The sequence below is a fragment of the Pelodiscus sinensis genome, chromosome 11 (assembly GCF_049634645.1).
Source record: "Pelodiscus sinensis isolate JC-2024 chromosome 11, ASM4963464v1, whole genome shotgun sequence".
Lineage (NCBI taxonomy): Eukaryota > Metazoa > Chordata > Testudines > Trionychidae > Pelodiscus > Pelodiscus sinensis.
Genome location: NC_134721.1, coordinates 27,249,291 through 27,262,890, shown reverse-complemented (window position 1 = coordinate 27,262,890; position 13,600 = coordinate 27,249,291). Strand labels below are relative to the sequence as shown.

The 13,600-nt window shown below is 40.9% G+C and overlaps 1 protein-coding gene across 3 annotated transcripts in view; it reads right to left on the bottom strand.

Annotated features, from left to right (window-relative positions):
- IL17RD (interleukin 17 receptor D) overlaps positions 1-13,600 on the bottom strand; it is an 80,179-nt gene that overhangs the window by 42,751 nt on the left and 23,828 nt on the right. The window contains exon 2 of one of the 3 annotated variants that reach the window (XM_075938872.1): positions 10,339-10,364. The exons of the other annotated variants lie outside the window; for them this stretch is intronic. The gene's annotated coding sequence lies outside the window, so the exon portion shown is untranslated. The remainder of the gene's footprint in view (positions 1-10,338; positions 10,365-13,600) is intronic. 3 annotated transcript variants of the gene reach the window in all.

The window sequence follows — 13,600 nt, the reverse complement described above, 5'->3', positions numbered from 1 at the left end:
AGGGTCCCCATTCTTATTTCTTTCAAGCATTTGCAAGTTCCTTAAAGTCTGATCTGCTCCATTTAATTGTTTCAATTTTTTGTGTAGATAACCATAATCATAACAAAGTGTATTATATTAAACTGAAACTTACCACACACACAAAAAAAGTAGATAGGAGCAAAGGTCTGTTCAAACAGTTCAAACTCTCACTAATGTTACCTAAGAGCTTCAGTCTAGGAATTTTTGGTCAGAAACCAAAATTCTGCATTTAAACTATAAACAACAAATAGAGAGAATTCATTCCTAAGATTTCCCAAGACAAAAGTATTTAATAAATCTTGTTTTTACTCTGCTACACCAATTATACTTCACAAAATAGGCAGCAACCCCTTAGTTATTCCAAGTAAGTAAAACAAAACATACTACTTATTGTCACTATAAAATACTATTCAGGATCTAAATAAATATCAGTATCTCTGCTAACTACACTGACAGTCCACTTAAGTGTAAATGAAGACAATCACAAGCATAAAAAGCAGGATCTGCACTAAGGATATTAAGTAACAGTTAATTGACTAGTTGAGTAGTTGATGTAATTTCCATCTATTACTCAACTAGTCGATAGGCACTTCCGCAGTTGGAGCTCTTGTACATTTCAAAAGAGGAATGCGGAACTCCGCGTGCAGCCCAGGGCCAGCGGGAAGTCCCACTGACTCCAGGTTACATGCTGCGTGCCAGCTTTGAAATGTACAAGAGTCTGTGCGTTTCAAATTGGCAGCACAGCATGGAGTCTGGGATCAGCAGGGAGACTCAGAGTGTCAGTGCTGCGCTGCAGATTTGAAATGCCATGTGGAACCGGGCATGGCATTTCAGCCCCAGCTGATCCTGGGTTTCACGGAAATGCAGCACTGAAGCCCAGGATCAGCTGGAGTCCCTAGCTGACCCCGGGCTTCATGCGCGGCAGCGCCACAGAGCTGCTTCTGGGCTCAGCCGTGCGGTGCCGCTTTCGAAATGCTGAATTTGAAATATAGCTATGTCTGGAATTTAGGAGATCTATCAAGATGAATTTATACCAATAGATCACTGAAAATCGCCAGATCTTTCCATGCATTCCTCCAACCTTAGAAAGTTGTGATCCCCTTTTGTTTACTTTCCATTACACATTGGGTCTTCTGGAAGCTATCCTGCCTCTTAACATAGTAAATGTATCAGTGAAATAAATGACTGAAGCTATATGATTTTAGAAATGAGGATAATTTTCCCACATTTCCAGGGATTCTATTGAAACCACCTGTTGGCTAGTTCTCAACTATCTCCTAAAATTAGGGTGGGGTACAGATTAGGGATGTTAAGGACTAGTCGACTTGTCCAATAGTGCGCAACCTGTGGGCCACGACCCCCAAAGGGGGTCATGGATGTCTTCCCGGGGGTCTGCAGCACTTAGATCCGGCCAGCTGGGGGCTAGGCCCGGCTGTTGGCAGCTACGCAGTGCTTAGATCCGGCCGGCCAGGGGCTGGGCCCGGCAGTTGGCGGCCCCCACAGTGTGCGGGTCACAGATCAAAAAAGGATGTGCACCATTGGACTAGAGACAGAGGCAGCAAAGGAGGAGGAAAAGTCGGTATTTCAAAGTTGCAGCGCCATACAGCTGAGCCCAGGATCAGCTGTGTGGCGCTGCCCCTGTGAACGCCACCTCAGCATTTCAAAGGGTCAGCTGCACAGCTGATCCCTGGCTCAGCAGTATGGCGCTGTCCGTCTCAAATGCTGAGGCGGCGTTCAAAGGGGCAGCAGCACACAATCCCCCCTCAATGTTTTCTTATGTAGACTAAATAAACCCAAATCACTGTTGACTCATATCCAGCTTCTCATTCACGATAGTCCCCACGTCTTTTTCTGCCAAACTGCTGCTTAGCCAGTTGGTTCCCTGCCTATAACAACGCTTGGGATTCTTCTGTCCCAACTGCAAGACTCTGCACATTACTACCTGTTCCCCTGCCCAATCCTCCAATTTGTCTAGGTCACTCTGGACCCTATCTCTACCCTCCAACTAACTTAGTCTCATCTGTGAATTTGCTGAGGGTGTAATCCATCCCTTCATCCAGGTCAATTAATAAAGATGAACAAAACTGGCCCCAGAACTGATCCCTGGGGCACTCCATCTGATGATGCTGACCGCCAACCAGACATCATGCCATTGATCACTACTTGTTGAGCCTGAGAATCTAGCCAGCTTTCTATCCACCTTACAGTCCATTTATCCAATCAATACTTCCTTAATTTGCTGGCAAGAATTACTGAGAGAGACCATATCAAAAGCTTTGCTAAAATCAAGCTATATCACATCCACCGCCTTCGCCATATCCAAAGAGCCAGCTACTTTGCAATGAAGACATGCATTCTTCCTCATGTTTCAATCTGAGAATAACCCATTGCCATGTGCCCCTCATATTTTATGAAAATTTGCTTATGAATATGCATAACTCAAATATGCTTTATGCAAAACAGGTCATGTAACAATTTTTAAATTTACAATTTGTTAATTCTGCATATCCTTTTTATGTATGTGTGTCATTCGTGTATGTGAATATTTTAATACTAAATGTGCTAATGAGGGCCATTAGTGATACTTTAGGAACTTAATGGCTCAGCACTCAAAGCAATGGTCCATGAATAATTTTATTTTTCCTGTAAACCCAAATGGTGGTTGGTCCTAGAAAGACATGTGACCATGTCACCTGGTATTGGAATTTATCTTGAATCTGGTATTTTTCCTTAGGGATGGGGAGACTTAATAAAGGGTCCCTGTCCTGGGGAAAGTCTAATTAAGGAATGGAAAGGTCTTTGTCTTCAGCTGGCTTTTGAAATTGCCTCCCAACCCTAAAAAAAAAACACATTAAGAAACCTGGGGAAAAACTATAGGGAAAAGGCGCAGGGAAATCTGCTGGAGTCAGGTCAGAAAAAAAAATCAGCTGTGATCTGAGATAAGACCAACTGTTTAGGATAAGCATATGCATGCAATAAGTTTCTTAGGATGTTAGAATTAGGTAGCTGTGTTTTATTTTGGCTTAGTAACTTACTGTGATTTGTCTGTTTTCACTTGCAATCACTTAAATTCTACATTTCACACGTAATAAAACACTTTTGTTTATTATCAAGTCTAGTGTAAATAACTGCTACATGAGAAGGAACAACCATTGTTCATATCTCTCTTTCATTGATAAAGGGGGCAGACATTTATGAACTTTCTCTGTGTAAAACTTACACAGTGAAAGACAAATTTATATGGGGTTTTGGTCTTTTTTGGGGAGTTGGGTTCCTAGGTGCTGTCACCGGCCTTATAGCTGAGCCTTCCAGGAGCTGAGCTGGTCCAGCATCTGTGTTGCTCTGTAGGGGAGATACGTGCCTTGGCTGGAGGAGACCAGAGCTTCTGGCTCACCAGGAGAGAGCGGTGGGATGCCCCGAGGGTAGGAAGGTTGGCATCCGTGGTTTGATCAGTACACTTGGGGACAATCCAAAAGGGATTTCTGTGATCCAATCCATCACACTTATTATGTCCAGATAACCATGTGTGGAGCTCTTAAAAGCTCATGCTTATGCCTGGCAGATAAGGGAAAAGATCAGAGCCTGACTTTTAAATCATTTCCTTTCAGCAGACTACTTTCTGCATGCTATAACACGACATACACATTGTTATTAGCTTCTGTTGTGGATAAATGCTGATCAGATAATATCACAAGCTTTTATTTTAAAAGAATATATATTTAAAATAAAAGAAGAAGAGGCAAAACTCTGCCAGTTTTGAGCATATACACAGAAGCCAACACTTTCTTTATGGGCATGCAGTATGAGAATGTTATACAATCATTCAATAACCAGATGTAAGCCTGTTAAAATATGTGTGTTTTCTCATTTATTTTGTAGGTTTTATTAGAAATTATAATGATGCTTGCATTTTGCTATATATAGTAGTGATCTCTGGTTTATAATCTGACCAATGCTAGTATGCACAAAACAAACTAACCGTTTTTCGAGTAAAACGTTCATTAGTTGGATGGAGTTAAACTGCTTTTTTAAAAAAAATGTTCTACATGAATAATTTGAAACCTGAAATTTGCTTTATGAAGTTGGAATTTGAATAATTGTAACTGGATATGTACAACAAGCTGGGAGGAGCTACTATTAAATTCTCCAAACAGAAGTTGTGCAAAGATTATCTGACTGGAGTTTACAGTTCTGAAGAGAGTATCTTTCAAGCCATACATTTTGAAAATGGTAGGAACAGCTGCTTGCACTGCATTTGTGAAAAGGATAGCATTATATAAAGGATGGTATGCCAAAATCATGACATATTCTGTCCAAACACAGAGAGGCTATGTCTACACTGCAGAGTTTTTGTGAAAAAAAACAGCCGTTTTAGCGCAAAAACTCGCAGAGCATCCACACTATAAGCTCGTTTTTGCGCAAGTAAATTTACAGTAAATCGGAAGAAGTGGGGGCTTTTTGCACAAGAGTTATTCCTCTTTCTTTGAGGAATAAGCCTTTTTGCGCAAGAACTCTTGCACATAAAGGGTGTGTGGACGGCAAACAGGGGTTTCTTGTGCAAAAACAGCCTATCAAAAGAAGCACAGGTGCTCTGGTGGCCATTCTGTTAATGGCAATTAGAGCTTTCTTGTGAGAAAGCGTCCATGCAGTATGGACGCTCTCTTGCGCAAGAAGTTTTTGTGGAAGTAAAAAAGTGTTTTACTTTTGTGCAAGAGAGCGTCCACACTGCATGGACACTCTTGCGCAAGAAAGTTCTGATTGACATTCACGGAATGGCTATCAGAGCACCTGTGCTTTTTGTTTTTGTGCAAGAAACCCCTTTTGAGTGTCCACACACACCTTTTTGGGCAAGAACGCGTGCGCAAAAAGGAGGTATGCCTCATAGAAGGAGGTATACCTACACCACAAAAAGCCCTTTGTTCTGTTGATTGACTGTAGATTTTCTTGCACAAAACCGCACTTGAGATGTGGATGTTCCACGGGTTTTTGCGCAAAAACGGCTGTTTTTGTGCAAAAACCCTGTAGTATAAACATAGCCTGAGAGCAAAGAGAGTGTGCATGCATGGGATGTCTTCCCCAAACCTCAGCCTGCCTGCTACATTCAGTTCTGCTGCTTGAGAATGATACAACAGAGGGATTATTGCAAATTTCAATATATTCCCACTCACAGGAATGAAATACATAGGCACAGAGAGGGAAAGTATTATGTACACACGAGCCCATGACTGTGAAAAAGCTTTGTTTTAGTAGAGTCACAGTCTTCATTTTTGGGGATTCAGGAGAAGTGTAGAATAGGGAAACCATCACAATATGAAATTTTCTATGTAATTTTTAAGTTTATTAAGATTTGGAACTTCTCATACCTTGACTGTTTCTTTCAAGTTTTTGCAAGGATTTAGAAACATACAAATGATTTCTGGAATAAAAGAGATAAGATGAGATAGTATCATGTTAGGAACAGCCTACTTATGTGCCTACTAAGAATGCTTCTGTGACGTAGTGGGGGGTACCTTGCTTGTTGCTATGCTGGGCAGTGGGCGACCTCCGCTGTCTGCAGCACAGCCCAGCAGGGCAGGGGATGAGTCATTATGCAAGGGGGCTCCGAACCTGTCCGACCAGTTATCTCCCAGGAAGCGGAACAATGGGAAGAAGGCGGAGTGGAGCCCTGGCTGGGAGGCAGGGCTGGAAGAGAGCGGTAGTTTCGGTCTGGGAAGCAGGGGAGAAGGAGCTAGGGAGGGGGGCTGGGATTGTAGGGCCCAGCCACCCCCCATCTCAAGGGGGGGCACTGAGGCCTCCTAGCCCCAGTTCCTATAACCAGATTACATCTGTGCTGTATCCTGGAGAAGCAATAAACTCCCTGGCTACGTCTACACTGGCACGATTTTCCGAAAATGCTTTTAACGGAAAAGTTTTCCGTTAAAAACATTTTTGGAAAAGCATGTCTAGATTGGTCAAATGGCCAGTGTAGACAGCTGGCAAGTTTTTCCGCAAAATTAGATGATTTTGCGGAAAAGCTTGCCAGTCTAGAGACAGCCCCTCTATTCTACTGGATGGTGGAATCTGTTTGTGCCACTACGGGGGTGCAGGTGACGGGGAAACCCCAACGCACCGTCACAGCCTCATATCCCAACTCTGAAGAATCCTTCTTACCTCCACCTTTGCACTATTCCGAAGCAGGCGCGTCAACAGTGATCTTCTTAGCACCACAGCATGAACCCACAAGCCTAAGTCTGTTTACTCAGGTTTTGAAACTCATTGCATACAGCCAAAACCTTGATTTTACACTCACCAGCCACTGAGAGCCTGAACATTGCAGAAACCCTTTATGGCTGCTAATCCCACAAAGTATCAACCACCAAAAACCCAGCCAAACTCAAACTCAACAGCCTCCAAACTAGTGGAGAACACAAAAGGACTATTTGATAAACAAGCAAGAGAAGTGTATGAACAACTTTACTAAACATGTGCATCAATCCCCCAAGGAGAACCTTCCATTGCCAGTTTTGAGGAAGTAAAAAGACTTACGTAATGAAAAAAAGGGAAGCCTGTATGCCCTGAGAGTATCCCACTAGAAATTAGTGCCACATTTGCATATCTCCTTTCGAAAAAAATCGTAATCTAGATGTGCCTATACAGTATATGTCATCCTTTCATCTGTATATGACACTGTACAGATTAAGGACTTGATGCTGAAACTTGCTACCAAACTCTTTGCCTGCTGTGGACCATGCTAAGTAACAGAAACCTACAGTTAGGGATGTGACTGGTTAACCAGTTACTGGATGATGATTACCAGTTATGGTTAACTATCCGGGGCCCACTTCAGGTGAGGAGGGAGAGGAAGGGGGAACGGGAGGTGCTCCGACCTCACCGGAGACCAGTTAAACATGTTTAGATGGTTAACTAATTAAATGGGATTTTACATCTCTAGTACGTGTGTCCCTGGGTAATAAAATCAGCTCACTCCATATCATAAATAATGGGCTACCAGAAAGCTCTGTACTCATGCCAACACAATATGTATGTAAGTGACATGCTCCAGCAGAATCATAAACATTTGGATATGCAGATCATCTTACCTTATCCAAGCACCAAACTTCCATCACATTGAGAGATCATTAATTGAGGACCTCCAAACTATGGAACAATAATTCTAGAAATGGAAGCTAAGGACCACTCCTACCCATCCTGGCTAATAGCCATTGATGGACCTAGCCTCCATGAATTTATCTAGCTCTTTTTTGAACCCTTATAAAGTCCTAGTCTTCACAACATCCTCTGGCAAGGAGTTCCACAGGTTGACTGTGCGTTGCATGAAGAATAACTTCCTTTTGTTTGTTTTAAACCTGCTACCTATTAATTGCATTTGGTGACTCCTAGATCTTATATTATGGAAACAAGTAAATAACTTTTCCTTACTCATTTTTTTCTACATCAGTCATGATTTTATAGACCTCTACTAAATGCCCCCTTTGTCTCCTCTTATCTAAACTGAAAAGTTCAAGCCTCTTTAGTCTCTCTTCATATGGAACCTGTTCCACACTAAGGACGTTAAAGACTAGTCAACTAGCCGATAAGCTTTTGCTTATCGGATAGTCTTTTGACTAATCGACTAGTTGATAGGCACTTCCGCATTCCTCCTTTGAAATGAACAAGAGCCCATTTCAAAGGAGGAATGCGGAACTCGACGTACAGCCCGGGGCCAGCGGGAAGTCCACTTGACTCCAGGCTGCACGCGGGTGCCTTCTTTGAAATGCCTAAGAATCCCCAGTGGGGGCTCTTGTGCATTTCAAAGCCATGGAGCCCGGGATCAGCAGGGGACTCAGAGTCCCCCGCTGACCCCGGGCTGCATGCTACGCTACATGCCGCTAGGAGCCCGGGGTCAGCTGGGATCTCCCCAGCTAACCCCGGGCTCCTTGCAGCTGTCCATTTGAATCGCGCAGCTGTGCAGTGCCTGTCCCTTTGAATCACACATCATAGAACTGGAAGGGACCTCAAGTGGTCATTGAGTCCAATCCCCTGCCCTCACAGAATACAGTTACCCAAATAGTTACACGCAGCTCCTGGCCCTGGTCCTGCTCCTGGGGAGCCAGCTACTGGCTCTGTACCAGAGGCAGCAATGTGGGTTGGCATCTGACTCCCTGGGAGCAGAATGGCAAGTGGGAGCCAGTACTCACTGGAAACTGATTGCCACCCTGATACAGAGGCAGCAGTGTGGAGCCTCAGCACTTAAAGTCAATCACCAGCAGCTGCTCAGCTGGCCATTGACTCCAAGTGCAGCGCTCCTTGCATGGCAGAGACAGGGAGCAAGAAACTTCATGTGCTTCCCCTCCTCAGGCCTTGATTAACTTGGGGGCAGCAGGAGGGAGCATGCAAAGTCTCCTCCCACCGCCAGGAGTACGGGTATCTAGAGGGAACCACTAGCTGTTCAGAACATCTGGTGGTTCTCTCTGGGGAGGCAAAGACTTTGCGTGCTCCCCCGCCTCCAGACCAATCAGGGCCTATGGTTGGGGAAGCACGGAAGTGTCCTAGCCCTGCCCCCTTCTGCCTGAGTTTCCGCCATTAAAAAATTTCTGAAATGGCCCCCGGTCAAAAATTATACTCCTGTTCTAGCTCAGATGGGATCTTCCAGTAATAAACCTATAGTATAATCTGTCTACTGTATTACAGGCAGTCCCCGGGTTACATACAAGATAAGGACTGTAGGTTTGTTCTTAAGTTGAATCTGTATGTAAGTCGAAACTGGTACATATTGTAGGGGAAACTCTAGCCAAACATTTCTCCAGAGCTCAGTTTTATTCTCCCACACCTCACTTCCCTTAGTCCTTTATTCTCAAGCTGAGGTGTCTGCTGAGAAAAGCCGCTCCGCGTCTCCCTGGTCTGCTGGGGGGGGGGGGGGGGAACGCGCTAGCTTCGTGTCTCCCTGGTCTGCTGGGGAGAAGCAGCTAGTGCGGGGTTGCCTCACCCCGTTTGTAAGTAGGGATCCGATGTAAGTCGGATCCATGTAACCCGGGGACTGCCTGTATTTCACAGCAATTATTTTTTTAAGGGGGAAGATTGTTCTTAAACTAAACTTTTTGTTTCCCTGTTTAGGAATGTATTTGTTAGAACAAGACAAGACAAGAAACAATGGCCTTAAATTGCAGGAAGAGAGGTTTAGGTTGGACATTAGGAAAAACTTCCTGTCAAGATGGTTAAACACTGGAATAAATTGCCTAAGGAGGTTGTGGAACCTCCATCACTGGAGATATTTAAGAGCAGGTTGGATAGGCATCAGGTGTTTGGTCCTGCCATAAGGGCAGGGGACTGGATTTGATGACCTCTCTAGGTCCCTTCCAGTTCTAGTGTTCTATGATTCTATGAACTTAGCAAATTAGGTCTTATCTACCTGTGCTAGGTTTTTATTTAGCACTTATTGCTAAGTGTCCTTCCACACTGCCTAAAACAGTTTTTAACAATACAAGTAGGATCCCAGTTTACTTTTTCAAGCACCTCATTTTGCTAGAGATAACTGATTTCCATGTATTCTGTACACGGCTGTGAGACAAAAGAGCACTAACATGTAGACTTCTTCCAAAGGACAGCAACCCCTTCTAGCTTTTATTTTGTATATTATCATGAATTCCCATTTCTGAAGAGGCTCTCTCACCTTCAACTGAGAAGAAAGGGAGATCTGAAATGACAAATATTATCCACATGGACACCATATGTTCTTCTATACCCTTCCCCCCCGCAAAAAAAAAAAATCTTTAAAATAATGGGAAACAACCTGGTCTTCAATGAAAAGTGGAGAGTTAAACTATCACCCTGACTTCAAAACATTTTTGTTTTATTTTACTTTTCCTAATAAACTCAAAATAAATTCAGAATAGAATAAGCAAGGAGCTTGTTGTATATACATTTCTGACTTTGTCTATAAGGTCTAAATGCAAAATTAGTGAAACTAGCAGGCACTGCATTTGTACAAGCACATTTACAACATACATACTGACAGGCAACAATGAAAAGATGTTTTAGGATGATAATTTTAAGTTAGAGAACAAAATGTCTTTTCCCTTGGTTACCCTCTTTCTCAATATATACATTTGCATTAATAAAAGTCACACCCTATAAATCTCACACTTTAAAATAAACCATGTAACTTTTTCACGTGTAAGAAATCTATTAAGTTAGAAGGACATAATCATCAAACAGGAGCTTTTTCTTTATTCAGAAAGTAACTGATTATAAATACAAAGGTCTGAAACTTTGAAGTAGCTTGGCCATGGTACACTAACTCATCTTATTGCTGTTCTCTTGGCATGCATAGACACTTACCTGGAAACACACAATTACTCTTCCTTCTGCAAGTAAAAACAGTTTTAAGTAATCAATATTGAAATTTAGCAAATAAATAATGTATTTATGTTAAATGCTGTAATCAAAAAGAAACTAATATTATTAGACAATATATCACACACATCTAATCAACTAAAAGTGGCTTAATTACATTGCTATTCACAATGACTTTGCTGAAATCAGAAACTTTTGCCCTAGACCATAAGATTGAAGCGATTTGAAATGGAAATATTTCCTGTCCACTCACTGCCAGTTTCTGCTCCCAGAGTGATATAACAGATGACATAGAGTACAATAAATTCTTTTATTAACCATAAATTTGAGACTGCTTTAGGGATTTGAAGTGTTCAGTTTCATGCTGAAAAAATGTAATGTTATCCACAGACCTTCAGTGTGTGTAACAAAAACAGAGGCACAGGTTATGCTACTTTGATCAAACTATGAAAAAAGCCTTCTGAATTTAACAATATGTGAAAAAGATTTACAAAGTTTTTCTTTAATTATGAACCCCATATAGTACCTTCAGCATTCTACTATATGAAACAATTATTCCTACAAACAAGACTTTAGACAAAATGTTAACACTACGTTTTCTCCTAACAGCCATTTGAGTTAAACAACACATGGGAAGTCAGAATTGCAGGATAAGATTTAAGAGTTTAAACATTCAACTGTAAAGAATAACAAGTAAAATCAAAGCAATAGTTCTTACAATTTTTACTAGGCTTCCTTTTGTCTGAGCTAACATGAACGTCTAAAAAGCTAATCCATGAACACTGAACAGGAAGATAAATGTGGTACAAAAACCATCTCCAATTAAAGTGTTCATCTACCATACAGAAAATTTTCTGTTATTGTACTAACTTAAGAAGTGGATTCTAACATTTGCTATAAGCTTCCTCTTCCACTGTAAACGATAACTCACAACAAGAAGGCTACTTGGAATAAATATGAAACAAATATTAAAACAATGAGTTTCTTTGTTGTAACCAAAACTCATCAAGCCAAAAGAAAAGCAAACTAATAAACTGCCATACCAAGTTTGCAATAGTGAAGTTTTGCATGTGAGTGGAATACATTAACCACCAACCAAAATGCTCATACCAAATATAATACAGCTAACCTGAAAAATAATTATTCAAACTTATTAACACTGCTGGATTATACTGGGTTTTAGCTTCATTTATTTTGTGGCTTCAGTTCTTGCATTTACTGACAAAAATGTTAATAAAAAGAAAATTCTTTCTTTGCAACTCATTCTTTAGTGAGCTGAATGTCCCATTTTAAAATCTCTGCATGACATTTCACGGCTAGTGGTCCTTACTCAAAAAGAACCCCAAAAGTGAATGGCGTGATTAGTGAATTACTCTTACAAATGCAACTATATGGAGGAAACTTAAGCTATACCGACTTGTATTATCCCTAACTTATGAATAAAAGATAGAGAGGTTTTGTTTCTATTGCTGTTCTGGAACAGCATAGAATAACTTGTCACCTGTTAATGGTCAAGTTTTGTTGATATTTTAACTTACGTGTGTGTGTGTGTGTGTGTGTGTGTGTGTGTGTGTGTGTGTGTGTGTGTGTGAGAGAGAGAGAGAGAGAGAGAGAGAGAGAGATTAACATTTAATTTCAGTCAAAAGAAAGATAAATCACAAAGATAATTACAGAATATTAACAACTCGGCCTTTAATCTAGGGATATGCTAACTGACAGAACTGTAATAATAGAGCTCTAACTATAAAGGAATGGCTTTTACAATCCTTCAGAGGGGTAGCAGAGTTAGTCTGTACAAGACAAACTTAAAAAACAACAAATAGTATGGTAGCACACACACCCCTACTCCCCTATTTAATTTTGATTCTGGACATCCAACACTCCCGTCATCTGAAGAAGTGGGCTCTGCCCATGAAAGCTCATGATACCATCTACATGTTTTGTTAATCTTTAAAGTGCTACCAGAATATTTGTTGGGCTTTTTTTTAAGTTTTTACAATCCTGATATTCTTCAACATTTATTTCACTTACAATATGTTTTTCTATTATTAAACAAAAAATATGACACTGAAAACTAAATAATGATAAAAACATCAAGAGTAAGGGCCAGACTCGCAAATGGCATAAATCAGTGTATAGTTCCATTGACTTTGATAGTGCTACACAAATTACACAGCTAAGGATTGCCTGTGTTTTCTCAGGCTGCTCATGTTCTGTGTAACGACATAGAGAGGCTTCAGAAAAAATATTCGATGTTGTAATCAAAATAGAAAAATCTTAGCAATTCATAAGACCCCTTCAATTGAAATCAGTAAAGTACCAGTATTCCAGCACATTAGTTACATGATGACAGTGGTTTTGTCTTTAGGATCAGATGTGAAACAGAGATCCTTGGCTATTCATGGTCATTAAAGAGCCTATGGCTCTACATTGTAATTTTAGTAGGGCCCTGGCCAAATTTCATTCAGAAATTACAGTCTGTCTGCCTAAATTCCCCTTAGAGTTACAACTGGATACACTATTCTTCATTTCCTGTCAGAAAATATACAGCACAACTACGTACCGTTAAATAACTGCTGTGTTCTCCTACAGAGGCTGTTGCTATTCAATGGAGACTGAAGAGATTCCTATATATCCTTGTGTGCTTCACAAGATTATTATAAATCTTAGTTAATGTTTCTGAAGTGCTCACCATTTTGAAAGCCTCAGATGAAAAGCACAATCAAAACACTAAATACTGTAAGTCGTTTAGAATGGGGCAGTTTGCTACAGGGAGCATTTCCTAATCTAGTGAGATATTCAAAGGCACAAACGGAAATTTTCCTCCAGCTTTTTTGGTTGGACTGTAAAAAAATAGGTGCCTACAATTATATTCTTTTTGGTGGGATTTTTAAGAAGAAACTTCATAAGAGTTAAGTTCTATTGAAAATTAATGGAAGTGAGGTACCTAATTTCTTAGACATTTTGAAAATTTCATCCTAAATTCTGAATTAATTTAAGTGTTTTTGAAAATATCATCCCTAAGTTCTTATTTAGATGCTTAAATAAGTGGCCTGTTTCTCAAAGTGCCAAGAACCCAGTGCTCCCACATAGGCTGCTAAGTGGTAGGCACTTTTGAAAATCAAGCCTTTTTTTGGGGGGGGGGGGGGGGGGGCAGGTCACCTAAATATGGATGCAGAAGTCAAACTTTAGGTACACAAAGAGAAATTCAGTTAAATCAACGAGTTTTACCATTGACTTCAGGGAG